This window comes from Micropterus salmoides, unplaced genomic scaffold (assembly GCF_014851395.1).
Source record: "Micropterus salmoides isolate LMB-PRFRI ecotype aquatic unplaced genomic scaffold, ASM1485139v1 Ms_hic_scaffold_4199, whole genome shotgun sequence".
NCBI classification, from domain to species: Eukaryota; Metazoa; Chordata; class Actinopteri; order Centrarchiformes; family Centrarchidae; genus Micropterus; species Micropterus salmoides.
Window position 1 is genome coordinate 1 of NW_024043594.1, and position 21,461 is coordinate 21,461.

At 40.9% G+C, this 21,461-nt stretch overlaps 1 pseudogene; it reads right to left on the reverse strand.

The window, feature by feature from the left end:
* Nucleotides 1-2,421: 2,421 nt before the first annotated feature.
* On the reverse strand, nucleotides 2,422-21,054 carry LOC119887496 (annotated as a pseudogene).
* Between the last annotated feature and the right edge of the window lie 407 nt (nucleotides 21,055-21,461).

Here is a 21,461-nt window from a genome sequence, read left to right on the forward strand (position 1 = left end):
TTCAGCTTGGCATTCTGTGTGTGAACATCCTGCCTGCCAAATAATAATAATTGGTATATCCGTAACTCAACAAAACTCCTATTCTAATGTAGTGCCAAGTATGATCAATTGTCCAACCCCCTATCTACAGCAATTATGGTGAAACGATTTGTTCCAAAGGCTCCTCCAGATCCAAATGAGCAATGCTGCCTTCTTTTGTCCGACTTTGGAAGATACTACCAGAGTATCCGTCACTCTCAGGACTGTAAAACTGTTAAATATTGCATTAAGGTAGTGTTTGCCAATTCATAACTTTGGGAATTCCAAGTCAACAACCACAAAGCCATCTTTGAATGACTGACAAAGTGGTGAATACCAGTGGGGAATTTGGCCAAGTTCACATGAACTGTGACATTTCACTTCAGCACATGATGGACAACGGTTTCACGTTAAATTTTTGATCTACAACTATTGGCAGTATTAGTTTTTGTCTGTCCAAGGTAAAGGAGTGGAACTTGCAGCAGCACTGTGTTGAATCCTTTGCAGACTGTCTCAGGGAGGAGGTGCAGTTTTTATATAGTCTGGTTCCAGACCTCTGAATTGCTGCCTACATCTCACGACTCTATCCAGCAGTAAAAAACAACCAGCCAGTCAGGACACTGAGGCTGGACTAAGAATGGGCATTTAACTGGGCCAGAGATTAACAAATAACTACATTTGTAAAAAAAATAGTGGACCGGTGTTTATGATCAAATTAAGTAACAGTATCTGACTGATATGACAAACGTTTAGTTAACTGCTCCTAACAACCGCTACTGCACCTTCTGTGACGACTGAATATAGGGTCAGACAGATATGTCGCTGTCTTCGGATTGGTCAGGACCAAGCGACTAACATGATTAGATGTCAGCCTGAATAAGGAAGTGAAATTAAATGGCAAAGCAGTGTGATTATCAGGCCTCTGAAGAACGCAGCTTCAGAATTGTTGAAGAGCCTGAAAACTCAATCAGGCCGCATTAATGGCACACTAAAACTCTTCAAATAACATTTCCTTGAAATAACTACTTTCCATACTGTGTGGAAGTATGGGGAAATACATTAAAAACAATACAAATCAGATTTTTACTTCAACTGCCTTGTTGTACATCTTAGGAACTTACAGACCCAATCAAATTAAAGACAAATACATGGTAAACAGTACACGTGATGTATGGTGTTAACAAACAAACAAACAGCTACTAACGGCACCAAAACAACTTGAGAGGGGAAAAATAATTGTATTTCATTAAAAGGGGTGAATTTACAGTTGTTGGTGGAACAGTTGTAGTGAGGACCTGAACATGTGTGCAACACACTGTGACTTTAAAGATATGTTAAAATTAATAGGATGAACAAATATAAAATGAACACTGTGATGTTTGCATGAGTATGTTGGGGCTAGTGTAAAAAGGTTGTCTATTGGTTGTGTATTGTAAAACAGGTAGGCAACTTTTTGGTCTTTAGAAAATGCTCTGTTGTGCTGTTTTCTAGTAAATGCTTTCTGTGTAATTGTTATAGACCAAAAAACTTCTAATTTAAAAAAACTGTAACTGTCACCGAAATGCACTACTGTTACTAATGATGCTAGTAGCAGCACACTCAGTCAAGAAGCCTTTACACACCTGAGTGGCTGTCAAGACAGGTGTGGTTGGAGAAAACTACTCAAAACTACTCTGAAATTGAACTAATCAAGAGACAAACCAGAGCAATGTGAGATTAAGGGCTATCACTGACAGTTCATGTAGTATCATGTTCAGTATATGTTCTCTATATGTAGTCAGTCACACTGCATCATGCATCTGCACTCCAGCAGGAAAGATTACTGATTTACTTTCCTCTCAGAAAAAAAAAATCAGGTCTCCGTGCCCTCCCCCTTTTTTCCTCCCGTTCTCTCTACCTTTCCCCCATATCCCACTCCCCTCCCCCCAAAGGCTTTATGTTTGATGTATCTTTAGAAACAGCCCTGGCACTGCTATATTTAGGCCTCTGAGAAGCGTAGGAGGAGCCAGAATAGCAGGCAAAGGGGGAGCCGTGTCTTTGGTAAAAATGAGGGAGGCATCGACCGTGGCTTTAAATAGGGCTGTGACGCCCTAAACAGCTTGAGCCAGTCTCCATGGGAACAGCAGGAGGAGGCATGCAGGGGTTTTGATGCGCCCATTTATCTAGCTATCTGGACATACAAATAAACACGCACACACACACACACACACACACACACACACACACACACACCACACACACACACAGATTTCAGATGTTCTCCACTCTTAATACAAACAGCCTTGAAATGCAACGTCATAGAAATCATATGAATACATTCATGTGTGTATGTGCATTTACCTGTGTATGTGTGTGTCTGAGACAGAGAGAGAGTTAGGACAGCTGCAGAACATGTAACTGTACCTTCTATGGCATGGAGGTGCGTACACGTGAGATATCCCACAACCCTTTGCTCCTGATGAGACGTGCCCACGTGAACCTGCAGGAGATCAGAGACAAACATGACAAGCTGTCACTCCGCTGTGTTAAAACAAGCAACATCAAGGCACACCAAACAAGTGTGTTTGCGTATGTAAAGCATGCTAGGTAACAGCACAGGCAATTAAATAACACAGGGCAAAATGAAACTTTATTGACCCCTGTGGGGAAAGTAAGTCATTACTGCAGTAATTTCATTACAGCAGTCAGGGTGCGCAACTTCACAGCAGTGGGGCATAATGGGAGAAAGAAGAAAATTGAGAAGTAATTATGTAATGCAATTGTGACTTCTATTTGAGATAAGAATCTTGGAATCACGTCATCCACATCCCATAATTACATGATTTGTTACTTGTAATACAAGATACCTAGATTGTAATATTTTGTACGGTTTCCATCGTTATGACATCCTTACTTCATAATTATGAAACAGTTTGCTTGTAATTACGAGAACTGTGTTCCATAATTATAACGTTATTTTCTTTTAATCTGTACCTCGTAGTTATGAGATTTCTTTGAAATGACCACATATGGGTCTTGTAATAATGATACCTTTTTTCATATATAGACATAGGAAAGATCTCGTAATGACATACGTATTGTCTCCAATTGTTTTTCTTTGCTGACTGCAGTGTGCTTCCGTAATGTATTTAGGCTACAGTATAATTATTGAAAAAACATTTTTGATTTCAGATCACAGGCAGTGGCAGTCTGGCCATCTGGAGTACTGGGACAATTCCCGATGGGCTGCCTTTCTTAGCCTGTACTTTTTTACTGATAAAAAAAACATTGGAGGAAGGTTGAGTAACACGGGCCAACCAGGCTTGTTGGTCTATTCCATATGAAACTTCTACGCAGCCCTTAGCCCCGCCCAATCTGTCTCACTCACACACACCAGTGACACTGACAGCTGGCAAACGAGCTACAACAGAAAATGGAAAAGCTGAGTTTAAAAATGAAAAACGAAAGAGTCAAAGGTCTTTGCTTAAATGCAAGTAAATGTAATAAAGTAAGTGACTCGTACTAGTGCCAGGGCCACAGACGCTAAGACCGAGAGGAGGAAGATGCCACAGCCCTGTTCACAGGTGAAAGATTAAACTGAGAGGACAGCGAAGCCAGAGATAGTGCTGCTAAACGGTAAAATGTGTCTAAATGTGTTAATACAACATGTTATCAGAATCCAACAGTGAAATTCAAATGCTATTGGTCAGCTACTGTTGTACATGTACCAGAAAGAAAGAACTGAGGTAAAGAGTAGCCTACAGTTACTGTGTGTTCAAACAACGCGTTCTCATCTCAGTGCGTCATTGCAGACGCTTTCAGACAGCGTGACAAAGTGTAATTATTTTACGCTATAGGTACCCTTCTGCGTCCGTATGAAACGCCACTCTATCTCAGTGAGGATTGTGGATATTTTAGTCTTTTTATCTCAAGGCTTCGTGTGGTGTGAGGTAGTTCAATCATGACAGTTTCAGTGTTTGTTCTGCAGCCTTTTAAAAGTAGTACTGCCATAGTGATCGATGCTGTGATGCTGCTACGTGGTTTTATTAGAGGCTGGTCCTGTTTGTACGTGCATTAGCAGGGCGGCCGTGGTGGAGTATACGGTGAACCGTTCTGGTGGGCTGGGCTGGATCAAAGTCCAGGGCCATTTTTACTCCTAGTCCGTCCCTGGTCGGAGGGATATGACAAATGAAGAAAACACAGAGATGGCAAAAAAGTCCTGTCATATCTATAAAAACGTTCATATTTATTTATTGGACAAAACAAGACAAGTATTTTTAAATCAATTCCTGAAAACTAACATTGAACAAATATGAAATACAGTGTAGTCTCTTCTACTTGATAAAATATTCATGTGGTAGCTTGTGCATATTTTAAATGTATATGTAATTTAAAGAAAAATCTATTTGCATGAGCTCCTCTTCCTCCACACTGATTGTGCTCAGACAGCTGATTGCAGCCTGCTGCAGCTGGAGCATTAGCATGTATTTTCAGTTGACTAGTGTTGCTAAAAAAAGGCAAGATACAGCGAGCATTGCTGGAAACCTGCTGTCTGCAGTGAGCCCTGTTTTCTCTTCTGATCAGCAGCCAACATCCAGACACAGTATTTGCCTCTTGTGTCCAGTTTCAGAGATACAGTAGCACTAAGACAAAATATTAGTGTTATGAATTATAAATATCTATTATGAAACAATTGTCAGATGGGCTACAGAAATATCCTATCTAAATTAAAGTAGTTCCTTGGTTTATAATTATGCCTCCATTTTTAGCGCTTAGTGCTCTTTTGCTGCATCCTGTAATCAGACAGTCTCCAGTTTGGTCTTTTTCTTTGGATTTCCTGCTTATTTATAGTTTAGGTTTATTCAGGTGGCAATTTTAATTCTTTATGTCCAGCAATATTGTCTATCATTGCTAATGCTAACTATCCGGTTCTTCGAAATATAAAACACATCACTTTGAGGGATGGCAATGTCGGTCAGTCGGCTTTGGTCTAGACTGAAATATGAGGTTGAAAGTTATGGTTCTCCACAAGATGAACTGCAATACTCCATCCATCGTCAACCGCTTATCCTGTGTACAGGGTCGCGGGGGGGGGGAGCCAATCCCAGCTGACATCGGGCGTAAGGCGGGGTACACCCTGGACAGGTTGCCAGTCCATTGCAGGGCCACACACAGACGAACAACCACTCACGCTCACACTCACACCTAAGGACAATTTAGGGTAACCAATCAACCTAGCCTGCATATTTTGGACGGTGGGAGGAAACCTCTGTGTCTACGCCTCACAGAGCTGCTAGCATGACTGTTTATGACTCCTAGTGTTGTTCTTTAACACAGGGTTTTAGATGGTAAAGACAGTTGCTGTGATTAAAACAAATGAATTTAAAGGCTTTTATCATATAGACATAATTTGAATCGCTGATTGTAGCATTAGGAAATAACAAATAGACATTTTCAACAACATTTCCTACATGAAAGTGGTGATTATTATTTAAAAGAAGAAAAAATGCTAGATCTTCCTCTCTGATATAGGCAGTCTTGACATTTATACTGCACTATGTATGGTCTGCCATTGTCCGCAAAAAAAATGTCAGCAAAACGTAAGTAAACGAAAGGCAATATTGATGTACAGCTTCACAATACGCTTCATCCAGAGATGATATATTTAGAGTGAGTCTAGTCAACAAGTGAAGTAAAAAGAGAGAGTAGTTGAAACAAGATCATTTGTTTGGAGTGATAATCCCTTACAGTTGTGTCCAATTGCACGATTCAAATGAGCGGCGTTCTGGTAGGCTGACTCAAGCGGCGTGAGCTAAACACGGAGCTGAAGATTTCATTTTTTTAACATGTCCTCATACACTTTTATAGTACTTATTCCCGACCTCAATTTCTCCACTCCCCAAGCAGCAGCATGTGTGCAAAGCTGCAATAATTTGAACATCGCTTGAGATTTAATCAAACTTTAATCAGACACCTTTAGCATCAGTGTTGTGAAGTGCTTCAGCAACACAGGCACAAGACACGGAGCGAAGAGGAGGCAGGCGGCTGTGAAGTGCCAGTGGGTGGATGCAGACTGATGAGGAAGAGGAGGAGGAATAAAGGGTTGCAAAGAAAAGGAGCTGGCGATTGAGGGGTGGTTAGTTTGAAGTGGGAACACGTCTGGGTGGAGTAGATCTATAACAAGACAAACTACACCCTGTTAAGAGGCCAGCTTAGGGACAGCCTTGAACAGGAGTATTGTACAAGGTAAACTGCTCCAGCTCCGACATCATAATCAAGGAGGGATTTTTAGCAACAATCTACACTGCAACATTTAGATACATATATAAAAGACTATTGTTACATAATAGTAATTTAATGCTGTTTATCCATTTAATGAAAGCTTTTAACATTTGCTGTTCTAAAAGCTTGTGGTCTGGTGAGGTTTCTGCCAGGAATAATCCTCTAACAACCAGGAAAATAGGACTTTCACCTTTCTGTTGTTTTATTTCTTTATTTCTTTTTTTTTTATATTTAACAGAAGAACAGCTGGCCTTTGTGTGTGAGACTTACATGTTCTCTCTGTGCCTGCATGTGCGTTCCAGTTCGGTTAACCCTAAAGCACTAAAGCTGAGGTCCGTAAAAAAACAAACCAATAAGCTGAAGGCTCCGTACAGCTGTGGGTTGATCACTAGTGACACCTTTCACATTACACACATGCTGTGTCGTCATATGGTCAACATAGCCCACATTACAGTGATGAAGCTGTACAAACTGCCATCTGGTCTGGTCAAAAATACAAAAATAAGCACAATTTTGTAAAAAGAAAACAGAACTTCCCCTTAAAATATGAATACTCTGCTTAAGGTAGAGTAAATGAATCTACCTCCTCATCGTCCTTAACTACCCTTTAACCTCCAGTGACTTTTTACGCAGTGATTTAAATACATGCTTGTTTTATGATGCTCTCATTATGTCAAATTATTGAGCATAATTTAAGAACAATTCATGTCTACTATAATGAAGAAAGATCTCAGTATTTATCTCTCTGGTGAATTAGCATGATATTAAAACACCCCACCGAGGAGAGGACTTTTATTTAGACAAATGGAAACTGATACCAATAATGGGATGGCTGTTTTGGCTGGGTATCTATGCGGGGCTTCGAATGAAAAATCCTAAAAGCCAGAATAAAAGCATTAGACTAATTAGTTTGACTTTAATACCAAACACAAAGCTCACATTGTAGAGTGAGGTACAGTTAATACGCCTTACAGCAAAAGCCATACATTTTCTTTAGAACATTTGAGGCACTAATTCAATCAGTTAATGGAGTGTGAGTTTTGTGAGAATGAATGGGTTACAGAGCAGAGCAACCCTGCCCAATTCTGTTAAATGCATTATCAGGTGGTGCACTAACTTTTCTAATAATGTGATGGGATTTGTAAGATGTGAGTTAATGAAAATTTGTGAGACCCTGTTGGTTTGCTGATAACAGCTGACCGCTGCAGGCAAACACCAGAAACCTATAGCGTACACTTTATTTCCCTTATTTGTTGTTTTAAAACATATCTTTTGCATGGATTAAACAAATGAGATATAACGTGAGCTTTAGAGGCGCTGGTTGGCAGAATTCGTTAACTTTTGGACAGAACCAGGCTAGCTGTCTTTATATTAACCTAAGCTAACCTGCTGCGGGCTGAAGCTCTATATTTATTTTGGGATTCAAAGTGTAGCTTTGCATGATTCACAGTTCCAGAAATACTTATTCATATTATACTGGCCCTGTATGTTGCCCCTCAGGTCATCCGAGGACCCCCTCCATAAACGCTCATTTTCCAATTGATTGTGATTTAGATTGTCCAACTTCCTGTAAGCCTGCAGAGGAGCTTGTGAGTGCTGTTACCAGTTTTCTTTATACACGCAGTACTTGTGACTGTTTATCAGACCACACGAGACAAGAATTAGGTTGGAAAAGTGGTAGACACCACCTGAGTGGAGTGTTTCAGGGGGCCGGTGTGGGTACAAGATATGCTTATTCAGCTGGAGCTGCTTGGTGACTCACTGCTTCCTGCAGAAAAACACAGCTTTTATAACTTTATTCACTGATTTTGGGGAAACTGGATCATATTTTATGGAGTTTCTAGATGGGGAGAAAGCTTTCAAGTATCCACTAACTGCTGCTAACTGCAGCTGGCTAGTTAGCCCAGCTAGCTGTGCAGCTAGTGGTCCTATTAGCTTAGAGCCCGGGTGAGTGCTGACGTTTACACCACTAGCACAGGAGCTTTGGACCGCTGGGAGGAGGGCTCTGAGCTCCCAATCCTAGCTATGGGGACCTCTACCTGCATGACTAACTGAGCTAACTAGTTAATGTCTGTTCAAGTCCGTCAAGAAACACTGTCATTTACAACCGAAAAAACACTCTCTGTGAGACATACTGAACAACCTCCAAAACATGAAGAGTAGTCCCGATCAGAGTAGATCAGTAGTCAAGCATAGACCTGTCTCCACACTTCATTTAAGCGCTTTGCCAGCGCTGGAGAAAGCGCTATGAGGCTGATGGGTGCATGGAGTGTATCATAAGCAGATGACCATGTAAGGACATCCCCGCCTAGCAGATGAGAAAGATAACATACGTTTACCTCATTACTGTGTGTGAGTGATTATGTGTGAAATTGATTGGTGTAAACATTTTTTTGTCAATTACATATTCTCACAAATTGTCATTCATTGTTCATGTAAACCCAAATAAACCATTCATTCATTTATTTAAAACTTTCGGCACGTTTAATATGAAGGTCCGACATTGTAACATTATATGTAAATAGATATGAAAACAAGGGAAAGCATAATAGGTCCCTTTTAAATACTATGTGTTAAAATTGTGGAAGTAGTTTCTGTTACATGTTTCTATTCGTTCATTGCTTTTTATTTTTCAATTTGAGTGAATCTCACCACAGGGATCATTAAAGTTTCATCTTATCATTTCGTCTTTTCTTTTTTCTCTCCAACTCTGTCCTCATTCTTTCCCTTTCTGTTGCTTCTTTTCTCCCCTTTCCTTCCCCTCTGCTCTTCTCTCAATCTACATGCTGTGCTTTGTATTAATATTTCAGGGGGTTATCTATGCTTCAATAGGTGTGTGTGTGTGTGCGCCTGAAAACGACAAGAGGCCTGAGGGGATTCTTTTGTGTGTGTGTGTGTACGCACTCATGCATACAAGAAAGAATGGACTTTCAATGTGTGTGTATGGTCTGTGGTCTATGCAGAAGATGAAGTTCAGATGATGCCAGTGCTAATTGGAGTTCTGCGTACTGACAGACAAAAGCCTTGACTGGAAACAGTTTTTTTTCGGAACTGAGCTGAAAGTGTGTTTTTCCCTTTCTGCTCTGTATTAATATATATAATAATGAAATGAAATTAACTGCATTTCTTTAAAATTAAAACAGCAAATGCGTCAGAATGCAGGATATGAGATGCTTTAACTTCCCAAGACTTCCTCTCATTACAGGCAATTGAGACAGAACTGAGCGGAACTGAAATGAGCTGTGAGAGGCGATTTCACACTGGAAGCCAACCAAACCAAGCTGAGTTATAAGAGCCTAATTATGAAACAGCCAAGATTGCTGTAACTAATTACCTTAACTTTACCCTCAGACAAGGAGTGAGCCGAAATTTCACCACGTATTACTCGCATGAGTTTGAGAACTTAACTTGAAAAGCAAGCAGCGATATTGTCATGATGACAGACAGGCGGCATAAAGCAGCAGGGTGACAGATGAGGTGTGGTTTTGTTTGTCAGTCTTTCCAGATCAATAAAACCACGGACACGGACTTATAGTTCAGTTTTTTCAATGTAAGCTTGGCAGCAGTGTTGTCTTTAGTGCAGTCAAAGGGCATTTTGCTGCTGTAAATCCCATGCTGTGCTAAAGATTTACTGGTGTCTGGGTAGAATTCTGCCTGTAGCTGACTAGCTTTCACTTTACTGAATCAGACAATTTGTTATTTAACTTCTCAAATGTTCCTCAAAGTTGCACCCATTTCACCCTGTTCTCCTCCGTTAACTACTTTTTATTACAGAGCTGTTTTGAAGTCTTTTGGGCCAGTTAAAATCAAATCCACTGAGACAAGTTCAAGCCGAGTTGCAAATCAAGACAATTCAAGTCAAGAAGTTCAAGTGAAGTCTCAAGTCAATCATAAGTACAAGTAAATTCAATAATGACAAGTCTTGAGTAAGTTAAGAGGAGTCTCGATTCAATGAAGAGGAATCTTGAGTCAATTAAGATGAGTCCACATCGTTAGATCCGTTAGATACAATTCAATCGTTCAGTTCATTTAACAGAAACAAACCCCAAAGTGTAATTCTTATAGATTTATCAGTGTAACCTGCATGGTAAAAGTGAGTCCAAATCAAATCTCTGTCTGATAACTTCTGCCACACTATTGTTTTCGTTATGTTGCTGCCTACATAATAAAAGTGCAAAAGCCATCTGTCGAAGCTAGATCAAACGAATGACGTGTATTTGCTATTATCTGACAATTTTTATACAAGTAATATTCTGTTTGAAATAAATAAACAGTTTCATAGTAGCCTGTCCCAAATATAGGCAGGGTCAATTCAGTTATTTTAAGCAAATGAATGGCCGGGCTATTAATCAAAGTTTTAAGGTAATTATTCTAACACTTTAATTTTCTCTTAATAACTTTAATCTAAAAAAGTCTGTTAGTAATTTGTTAATCAAGCAGTTAAGTCTAATTCAAGTCTCAAGTCCTCATTTTTGTTACTTAAGTCAGACTCACTCTGGTATATCATGCAGTTAGTATTAGAGAAGTAACTAGAAATTGGACCTTTTAACTTGGAAATCCACCACAAAAAACTGTGTGAACACAACAAATTATGAGCCACAGTTCCTAAGTCTTTATTAGCCAAAAGAAGTAAGCATTTTGAGTTAAATAAAAAAAGAATAGTTGTTCCGACTGAGATGATGCCTGCTGCTAAAAAGCAAAAAAAGAGAGACTGTACTTCAGAGCTGAGACCTGTGTTGTGTGCTGTTACCTTGGCCAGTGTTTGATTAAGAGACAGGTTGAAATGTCTTTGGTCTTGAATAAGAGAGCAATTTATGTCAGTAAATTGAGTTGACAAATGTATTTTAGGTTATTAAAGGCCAAAAGCAGATTTGGGAATTCTCCCATTGATTTCCAATCATCCATCCAGCCATTAGCAATGCCCGCTTATCCTTTAGAGGGTCGCAGGGGGATGGGTCCAATTCCAGCTGACATTGAGTGAGAGGCAGAGTACACCCTGGACACGTCGCAAGTCATGACAGTGCTGACATATTGACACAACCATTCACACTCACATTCACACCTACGTGCAATTTTGGAATTGCCAATTATGCTAACCTGCGTGCCTTTGGACAGTGCGAGGATGGCGAGACAGGTACAGGGAGAACATGCAAACTCCACGCAGAAATTATGATGATTATGATTTCCATTCTATCCAATCTAGATTTGAGTGTGTTCCTGTTTTGAAGCCTAATCCGTGGTAATGCATTCAAACTGTGTATTTACATACACATAGATACACACACACACACACACACACACACACACACGACTCTTCAACCATGCACTTAGTAGTTTGAAATAATTATAAGAGGGGATAAATGTTGAGACTGAAAAGCTTTAATTACAGAGCCAGTGCTGGCTGTCTCTTTAGGGAAACATTTTGTAATTAAAATTCTATCTCTGCCTTTCTCTCTCTCTCTCTCTCTCTCTCTCTAGTGCGTCACTTCTCCACAAGAGACAATTTAGATTTATGTTGCTAACCTGCTGCTGCTCTCCAGGTAAATACACCCACAGGGAAATTATGAGAATGTGTGCGTGCCCCAAGATAGATTTAGAAGAACAGTTTTGTGAATAGTCTAAATACACTGAACAAAATTATAAACGCAAATTTTGGAGTGGCCTTTTATTGTGGCCAGCCTAAGGCACACCTGTACAATACCCATGCTGTCTGACCAGCATCTTGGTATGCCACACCTGTGAGGTGGATGGATTATCTCGGCAAAGGAGTAGTGCTCACTAACACAGCAATATTTGAGAGAAATAGGCCTTTTGTGTACATAGAGAAAGTCTTAGACTTTTGAGTTCAGTTCATGATGAATGGGGGCAAAAACAACAGTGCTGCGTTTATAATCTTTTTCATTGTATATAAATAATTGAAATAAACCAGTCTGGAAACAATAGCGGAGGATGGTTGGAGGTAGACTTTTGATATCATGGGCTCATTTAATATAAAATTCAGTTAAATTTAATAACAAATCATGTGCTACCCCAAAGTAACCTGAACTGAAATGAAGTAAAAAAATAATGTAACCCTCATGATTAAACCTGTCAATGTGCCAGAGAAATAAGAACATTCACAGACCAACCCCAATGCCAGACAAAACCGTCAATATTGACTGATAATGCAAACCCCTAAATAATGTCCAGTAATGTAATGTAAAAACCAAAAGCGATATTTTCACTTTCTACATAACATGGTAACTTACATTTGATTAAGCTTATGGAAAAGTTAAGGTATGGTTTGTTACTAAAACACTCAGGAAAAGGTCGTACTTACAGTTGACAAAAACGCAAACATTAATTGCAGGTGTGAGATGGGAAGCAAACTATGGGACACTGGCACATCAGGAAACAGGAACATGGAAACAGCCAAAGAGAAAAAGGGCTAAAGAGTATAAACAGAGAAGAAAGTTGTGTTACCAGGCAAGGGCGAAGGCGTTGTAATACTGGAGAAACCTCTGAGATTTAAAATTGGGGGGGGGGAGCTTCAGAAGGAGCACCGAAGGGGAAAGGTGTATTTGTTTGGCAGTTGAGTTAAAATCTCAACAATCCTTCTGCAGAATCACTTTCTCTCCCTTTAACCATCACCTTGCTACATAAAGACACACTACTTTCTTCAGTTGGCACTGAACGTTGGCACTTTATTTTAATAGTTAATGATTGATCCCTTGGGTCGCAATAATTTTCTTATCCCACACAAAATGTTTCATGTGTGTCACCAGAAGACACTCTACTGAAATGTCAAGTTTCAGTAAATGGTGTGGTCAAAACATCATATACAGTATGCTCATTGAAACTGGCTAACAACCTGAAGGAAAAACGTTACATGCTAGATATTGTCTCTAAACTTATTATTCATTTCAAATGAACATATCACACTTGGCTTGATCTGAGTGTGCGTTAGTTTGCACATGGTCACCCCTGGTTCTTTTTAAAATAAATACCAGGTTTTGTCTGGGAACTCTGTTTTTTTTGTGTGCAGTATGAATGAAAAGTTCTTACTGTCTAGCTCTTAAAAGCAAATGAGCTTGAGTCAGCTAAATGAATAAATGTAATGTAATGAGGGTGTTTGAAATAAATAGAAGAACTGAGAAGTTAGCATTAACATTCATAGCTATAATGGTTAACCAGACGAAGAAACCTATGGGAACCTCATCAACAGAAAATCCATGGAAGATGGCGTTACAATACCACCCAAAATGTTTTAACTGACAGGTGGTGTCTGGGAAATAAAGTGCTAAAACAACAATGAGTTCTTATAGTATCAAACAACACAAATTTGAAAAAGGAAGAATTTTAAGGATCATCACTCTAACAATGACTTTGGACTGAGTGTCTTTGTGTTTGAGATGAAAGAACAAACACAGGATCTGGTCGCTGCTAGACAAACGCAGTGTGAACATCAGGTACATCAAATGAACTGCATCTAATGAGATGCATCCCAGCTGGCAGGAAGGCGAACCGGAGATTCAAGTAGTTATGAGGGAAAATGACCAAAGGTTCATGGAGGGAAATCAAGGGTTCACAACAAGATGCTGCCTTGGAAGGCTGCCAAGACTGGAGGATGGAGAGGGGTAAGGAATGGCACATCAAAGGCACATCAAAGCCACTGCAGCTGGCTGGGCATCATGGGTTAAAAGGAATGGTTAGAAAAGCCAATGCTGAACGCTGTTCCATTGATGAGAACAACAACACGGTTGGGACCCAGCATACAGTACTAAGAAATAAACAGTGTGGCTCTAAAAGCTTGGTCACTATTGATGGTTGAGAGCATGGCACACAAAGTGGCTCTAACAGCTTCTCAAAAGTCCATTTGAACTATGACATGCTTGATTAACTTGTTTGAATATTTGAAAGCGATGCAATTCCACTTCAGAAAACACTGACCTGTGAAGACATTTCCCAGTCTGTGTCAACTTATGTTGGCATCGGGGCTAGACAGTAAATACAATTTATGGAATCATGAATGGATTGCCAACCAAGTTAATCTTACACAATCTTCAATAACTACTTTTAACTAATTATCTAGTTAACTGTTATTAGGATGTGGATTTTCAGGTCATACTGTATCATTCAGCCACTCATGTATTGGTGGCATTCAAAATCACCCAATGAGCATTTCAGTCTGCAAAAACAGCATGTATGCAACATTTAACAACAGAGCTGTGGGAAACACTATATCTGGGAAACACTGGAAACACCAACAACATCAGCTATCAGTGAAAGCCAGACCAAAACCAGGAGTCAGTCGTACCATCTCCCCAGTTGGCGATTACTTTGAAGCTATCTGTCCATCTATAGAAAATGACACAGTTTCATCAAAATCAGTGAAAAATGTAATAAAAGTTGTGTTTTGGACAGTAATCAGTAAGGCCCCAAACAGATGTGCTAGGCCAGCATATCTGGTACATACACCAGTGTCTTTCAAAGTATCTAAAGTAAATGTTCTCATTATGCAGATAAATGGTCCCTGTCAGTGTTGTACTAATATATATGATGTGTTTTGGATTAAAATTACAGTTGCATTCATATGTAGGTTGAATTTTACTGCTGTAGTTGTTGTGGTTGTACTGTTACTACTTTATATACTGTTGGCTAGCTTAATCCACAGTGCATTGCATGCATGCATACCATGCATTTTCCACTTAATCCATGTTTTTTTAAATACTGTGGTTTATTTAGCTTAAAAGCAGGAAGATCTTTGCAAATTTGGAGAGAATCTGAAAAGTATCTCATAATTAAAGCTGCCGGACAAACATAGTGGTGGACTAAAAAGTAATTCGCACCTGAGATGTAATACATAACAGCATTGGATGGAAATACTCAAGTAAAGTACAATACCTCGAATATTAACTTAAGTACTTGAGTAAATGTACTTAGTTACATTCCACCACTGCAGACATGTCAGTATGCTGGAGACATGTGGGTCTATCTTCCTGGCAGTAAGGAGAATAATTTTTGTTTAGCATTGTTCGGTTTCCTTCTCTGTCAGTTAGGGGAGTATAAGCAGCATTAAGACCTGTACCTATCAGCTGGCTGATAGCCAGCTTGTCAGGGGGACCTGGAGTGACCTCATATACAGGGAGGCGGTGAAACGGATGTGAGGCCAGCTTGTCAGCTGCAGTGACAGTCAGCAGGCAGCAGGGCTAACAGGATGAGACTGTCAGCATGCAAGCTGTGAAGGAGGGTGTCTTTATTAGATCTGGTTTATGTAAGGGCATGTACAGACACAAACTAAAACATGCCCATACACATACACACATACAGGTACCCGTCAACAGAACCAGGTCACATAAAGCGGATTCATCCCAGCAGGAACTGCATCAGATCCAGACTCACATCCTGACAGTCACAGTATGTCATTGATTAATGATTGCTAATATCAACGTTCATCACAGGGGCATGCATACATACAGGTAGTGACACGTAAACAATGAGGCATACACACACAACTGCTGCTTGCTTCATCGCTGATTCATTGCACGTTGTCTTTACGCAGTGCACTACTGCTTTTTCACTCAAAGGAGAACTGTGTGTGTTTTCTCATTATACAGAATAGAAAGGACTGCAGCTGCAAAGAATCATGAATGAAACTCAAACAGGGATAAGTACACTGGTAGCCATGTCATAAATCCATCCTGCTTCCTATGCTTGTACACTATGCATTAAGACTAAGTCTTGTCATATCTACATGGGATCTGTATTCCAGCTGAAAGTGCCTAATGGAGTCCATTAATTAGAGAACCGTCCCACATTGCTTCTGACTGCATTGAGAAACATGACAGGATGTCCCTCAGCTACTGTTAGGAAGTGGAGCACTGGAAAAACTCTTTCAGTGGCTACATGTGAAAAGATAGTCATCAGTGGTACAACAAATATTAACAAAAGCAAAATGTCGCACTAGTCTACCGACCTACGTCACGGAGCTGACCTGCGTGCTGACTAATGATTCCTGAGCCACTGAAAGGCTTCGTGGTGAAGCCCACTCACCAGGCACACAGCTGAGCGAATCAATCACAGAAACTCACAATTACTGTAAATTTTAGATATGTGAGTAAAATTTGCCATCACGTATCGTTTATCATTGACATGAATGGGTGCCACATGGACATTTCAAGATGTTACTTCCTCAAACAAAAGAGGAGGGAAGACTAAATCATGCCTACATGCGTGCTGACTCAGCAGGGACGATATTAAATGAGAAAAGTTAATCTACAGGAGAATACATATTTGAAAGTGACGCAGCATGCCTGAGAGCTGCACTGCATTATATTCTATTTTTATAATTTGAATTGTCACCTGTCACCTGAATTTTGTTTCCCTTTATATAAATAAATATTTCCAGAATAAATTTTTACCAGAATGGAGGAAATGAAGTGTCTAATGCTCAAGGCTGGTTATGTCCATACAGTCCTTTGGTAGCTGTGTTTAGAAAAAATGCAATTACATATGAATACATTTAAACAATAAAGAGAACTTTATACATTTACTGTAAACAGAAAATGTCAGTTGAAAATTATCATGAGCCATGTTATAGTTGTGTTTTCAATGCAGCAAATAACCTAACATGGAGTGGAGTGATGGTAATTGCTTAACAAACACGTAATGCTGAAACCTTGAAAACACATGACGACGTGTGTTTTTTTGCTTTTTCCACACAGCGGCGGGAGATGTGGAAAGGTTGTGAGGGTTCTGTAATTACTGTGGTGCGAGCGCTCACCACAATGACAGATGCGTAATGTGTGAATGGATGTGGGTGTAAGTAAGTGTATTTACCAAGAACTGTCAGCAATCTGCGGATTCTCCACCGCCGCAGCACTGTGGCAATAGTGCACTGAGTGGCATTATTTACATGAGGTCATCAAATGGGTTATGAAACACAGCCGATAGATACTGGTGTATCAAAGTCTTCATAGTAGGAAACGTTTTCCAATATGATGCCTACTACAGATCTACAGTAATTAATGCAGACAGCTGGCAGGTCATTTTAACTCTGACTCTCTGTCTCTCTTTCACACTCACACTCTTTCACAAATGTATAACAAGTTAATTTAGTATTAAAAGACTTAACGGGCAGATTCAATTACCGCCTTGCCGAAGCTATAGATAGTGGCATCAGAGATGACAAGATTAGCTTTTGGCTAGAACGGCACCAAGCAGCGATCAGTACTTAGACACATGTCTGCTCCAGGAAAAGCGGAAAATTAGGCCCACAGAGACATTTAGCTCTTATTCAGCTCAGTTTAAATGGAATTAGATGAGGAAGAAATTGTTTGTTTCCTGTTACATCTGCAAGTGAAAGCTTTCTCATTCTTTTTACTAAAGATTGCAGTCCTGAAGGCTGCTCAAAAATAGCCCAGTCTAAATATATATTAGTATATTAGTTATTCAATTTCTTAAAATGGCCACACTGACCTTTTAGCGATACAGGCTCTGAAAGTTATTTGTGAAACCATGGCAACATGACAAAAAGGCTGTCTGTCCCAAAACTTTAGACTGCAGTTGTTGGAACATTAATCATATTTTTTGTGTAGGTAGAATTTGATTAATATTACCGAGCTTTAGGGCACCTGTGTGTACTTGTACAACGTAAAAAAAATAAAAATAAAAATGTTTTCCCAATTGTGTATTGTTCATTATTTAAAGGAATTGTTGGAAATGTGTTTATTCGTTTTCTTGCTGTGAGATAAATGAGAAGATCAATACCTGTCCGCTCAATATGGGAATGCATCAAGGATATGGTTAGCCTAGCTTAGCATAAAGACTGGAAGCAGTGGGAAACAGCTAGCCTGGCTCTTTCCATGGGTAAACAAATCTGCCTGCTACCACCTCACACATTAACACATTGTATCTAGTTTGTTTAATTCACACAAAATAGGGTAAAAATGCCACGTTGGTGGTAGCTGCACTGTGTGTGGTTTCAGTGGGGGTTATGTGCTCTTCTATTTCTTCGCTGAGTGACTTCATGGAGTTTTGTTGTCACTGTAAGGTTGCCTCAACAAGTTTTACGGGGACAGAGCCAGAGTATTTGTTTGCCCATTTCCAGTCTTCATACTAAGCTTAGCTAATAATCTTCTGGCTTTAGTTCCACGATGAATGGACAGATATGACAGTGAAATCAATATTCTCATCCAACTCTTGGCAAGAAAGCAAATAAGCATTTTCCTAAAATGGCAAACTCTTTAAAATATGACTAGAATTGGCATTGTACATCAGTACATTTAAAGCATAAGAGTAGGTAGAGAAAGTAGTACAATGTCTGACCTTGGCAAACAGAGCCCCCTTAGCTGCCAGTGCATCCTCTCCTTTCCCGTTGGGGTAGCACTCGTACCGTGCATCCAAAATTGGGTAGCGGCTGGCCAGCATCAGCCCACTGTTAAGGAACTTGAACATTGAGCAGCAGCCTTTCCAGCCATACCGCCCAACATCACTCAGCACAAAGGGGAAGTAGCGATGCAACTGCCGCCGCAGTCTAGTCGTCGCTCCGTGGTCAAACACTTCTTGTAGAGCCAGGAAATCCAGATTGGCAGGGAAAAAGGCAGAGATCTCGTGGTCGAACGTCTCATCTCCGTGGCGGCGTTTTCGTCCAGGGCGCTTAAAGATTGACGTGCGAGGGACATGAGAGAGAGTATTGTTGGAGGATATCCCTACGCCACCGTCACTTCCATGGTATCGAGCGAGGGATTCCCTGGAGGCAGTCATGCTGCCTGTGTCTCCCCCCGCCTGCTCCCCTGGCCGATGGTTCCCTGTATCGGCCTCCTCCTCCTGGGGGTCCGGCTCTGGGGCACTGATGCTGATTTGAACCCCTGAGTTGTGAAGTGGGCAGTCTGGGGATGGTTTTGGCTGGGTCCCTTCCCATGCATGGGGCAGTCATGATGGCCTTGGCCATTCTGAGCCCCTGTGGAATGCATGGGGCAGTCTGAAGCCTCCCCTGTAGTATGAACGGGACAGTCTGAGCTGCTGTTCATCCCTGCAGAGTGGAGTGGGCAGTCTGCTGTCTTGTCTGCTCCATCTGGGTGAAGGGGGCATTCAGCGGAGCCCTGATCTCCTGGAGAGGGGTGAACGGGGCAGTCGGTGGCACCTGAGGGGTGAATCGGGCACTCTTCGGTGTCGGCTGGTCCATTGGTGTGTGTTTGGTCTGGACGCTGGTCCAGAGAGGAGGTACGGCGAAAACCTGTGGCAAGACTACTAAAGGATGCCGCACTGATAAATAGAACAGAAAGAAAGTAATAAGTATTCAAAATGTATTTGTTTGATTAGTAGTCAATAATTGTCTTTTATTACTGCTAAGACATAAGCAAAAGGAGCCAAGGAGATAGCTGTCCTTACCTGATTGAAGTGTTGGTAGGTGAGTCGATGTAGATTTTAATCTGAGGCCGACTGGCACCATTACGGATCCTCTTCCCCAGCTCCCGGGCTCTCCTCTGGGTGTCTGACAGGTTGTTGAACCTGGCCAAGGAATCGGGCAGCAGGCATACGTTGGCACTACAGAAACAGAAGCTTCTGCCCTGTGGCTTCCATTCCCCAATCCCAACACCCCCTGACCCAGCCTGGCCCTGCTCGGCCTGATGTTTGTCTGGTCTGCAGAAGGGAAGCAACAAAATACTATATCACATCAAACAGAAGCTCTGGAGCACACAAATACACCTCCACAATATGGTAAAAGAATAGTCTGACATTTTAGGAACTTTCACTTCTCCTGGACTGAAATAAGTAATCCTGCTTTGCAAATCTATTACCTTACTACACAATAAACAATACAAAATTGGTATTTTTGAGAGGGATTAGATGGTGAAAGGAGTGAACTTTTTGTGTGTTCCTCCTTTTCACTCGGGCAAAACCATGGAAGATGAGTAGGTAACAGAATAACAGAGAAGTCAGAGGGTTTAATGGCCATGTGGTCTAAATTTTGAGACAATCAGCACTAGCAACACCACAGGCATGAGACAGACGTCACTGTCTAATTTGTTTGAAAACAAGTAGCATTAAAAAAAAAAACCTGTGCCACTTCACCAATGTCCACACTAACCTGTGGAAGGTGTATAAGTAGGGCTGGCGGATGGCCTGCAGCGGAGCCCAGATAATGAAGCCCAGCAAAGCGAAGGGCAGGGAGGCGAGGAGAAGGAGCAGGTAAAGGGGGGCGGAGATCACTACACAAAGAGTGAGGAAGGAGCAGGGGTCCTGGGAGCGTTGGCGCTTCTCCAGTGAGGTGGCCACGCAGGAGGCCAGGAGCCGGTCCAGCAGCCAGTAGCAGGGGAACACCAAGCTCCACGACAAGCCATCCAGGAAGTGCAGACAGGCACTGGAGTAAGGGGTGGTGTGGAGGACCATCTCTTTCCTTCTTTCTCTCTCTTTCTTCCTCTCTGTCACTTTCTTCTCACCTTGCTCACTCTGCCCACGCCCACTCTTTAAAGAAGCTAACACAAATCTGCTGCAGAGATTACATAAACAGAAATAAATAAAAAATAAATCAGACTCGAATGTATACCCTCCCCCCTCCTTGGAGAGAGGTACACTACATGGTTTGGGTGATTTTTTTCTTCACGGGCAAGCTTGTCTGAGTCTCACTACACCTCCCTCATCAATTACACCCTCTACAGGAGGAGTCATGGAGCGCTGTCTGGAGGTAGGGGGTTTCCATGATGAAAGCTTTTCCGTTGATGATGGATCTATGATTGCAAGAACTCCAGCAACCTCGGGAGGTGGCACCCATTAACCATCACTGTTCCTCAGGACCTGGAGAAAGTGTGCAAATCAATAGAAGAAGAGAGGAGGAAAATGGGAGGGGGAGAGAGAGGGGAGGAAAAGAGGCAGTTGATCAGTGACTGACTTGCTCTGATTTAAGCAAAATTAACCTTGTATATTTACTAATGTTTTTGACAGCAAAATAAATATATGTGCACGGGTTAAAATTGTCTGGGTTTGTGTTCTGAATAAAATAATGCTGTTCCAGTTTGTTGTGTTTTGTTGAAATTTTTGAAAACATCCAGATTTTCAACGCTGCTATTGCCTATCCAAACTTTAGTGGATGGAATAAAACCTTATACAAATGAAGAGAAATTGAATTTATTACATTGGATCTCTCTAGTAAAAGGAACATTAATATTCAATAGCATGTAGTTCACTGACGCTACTGTACG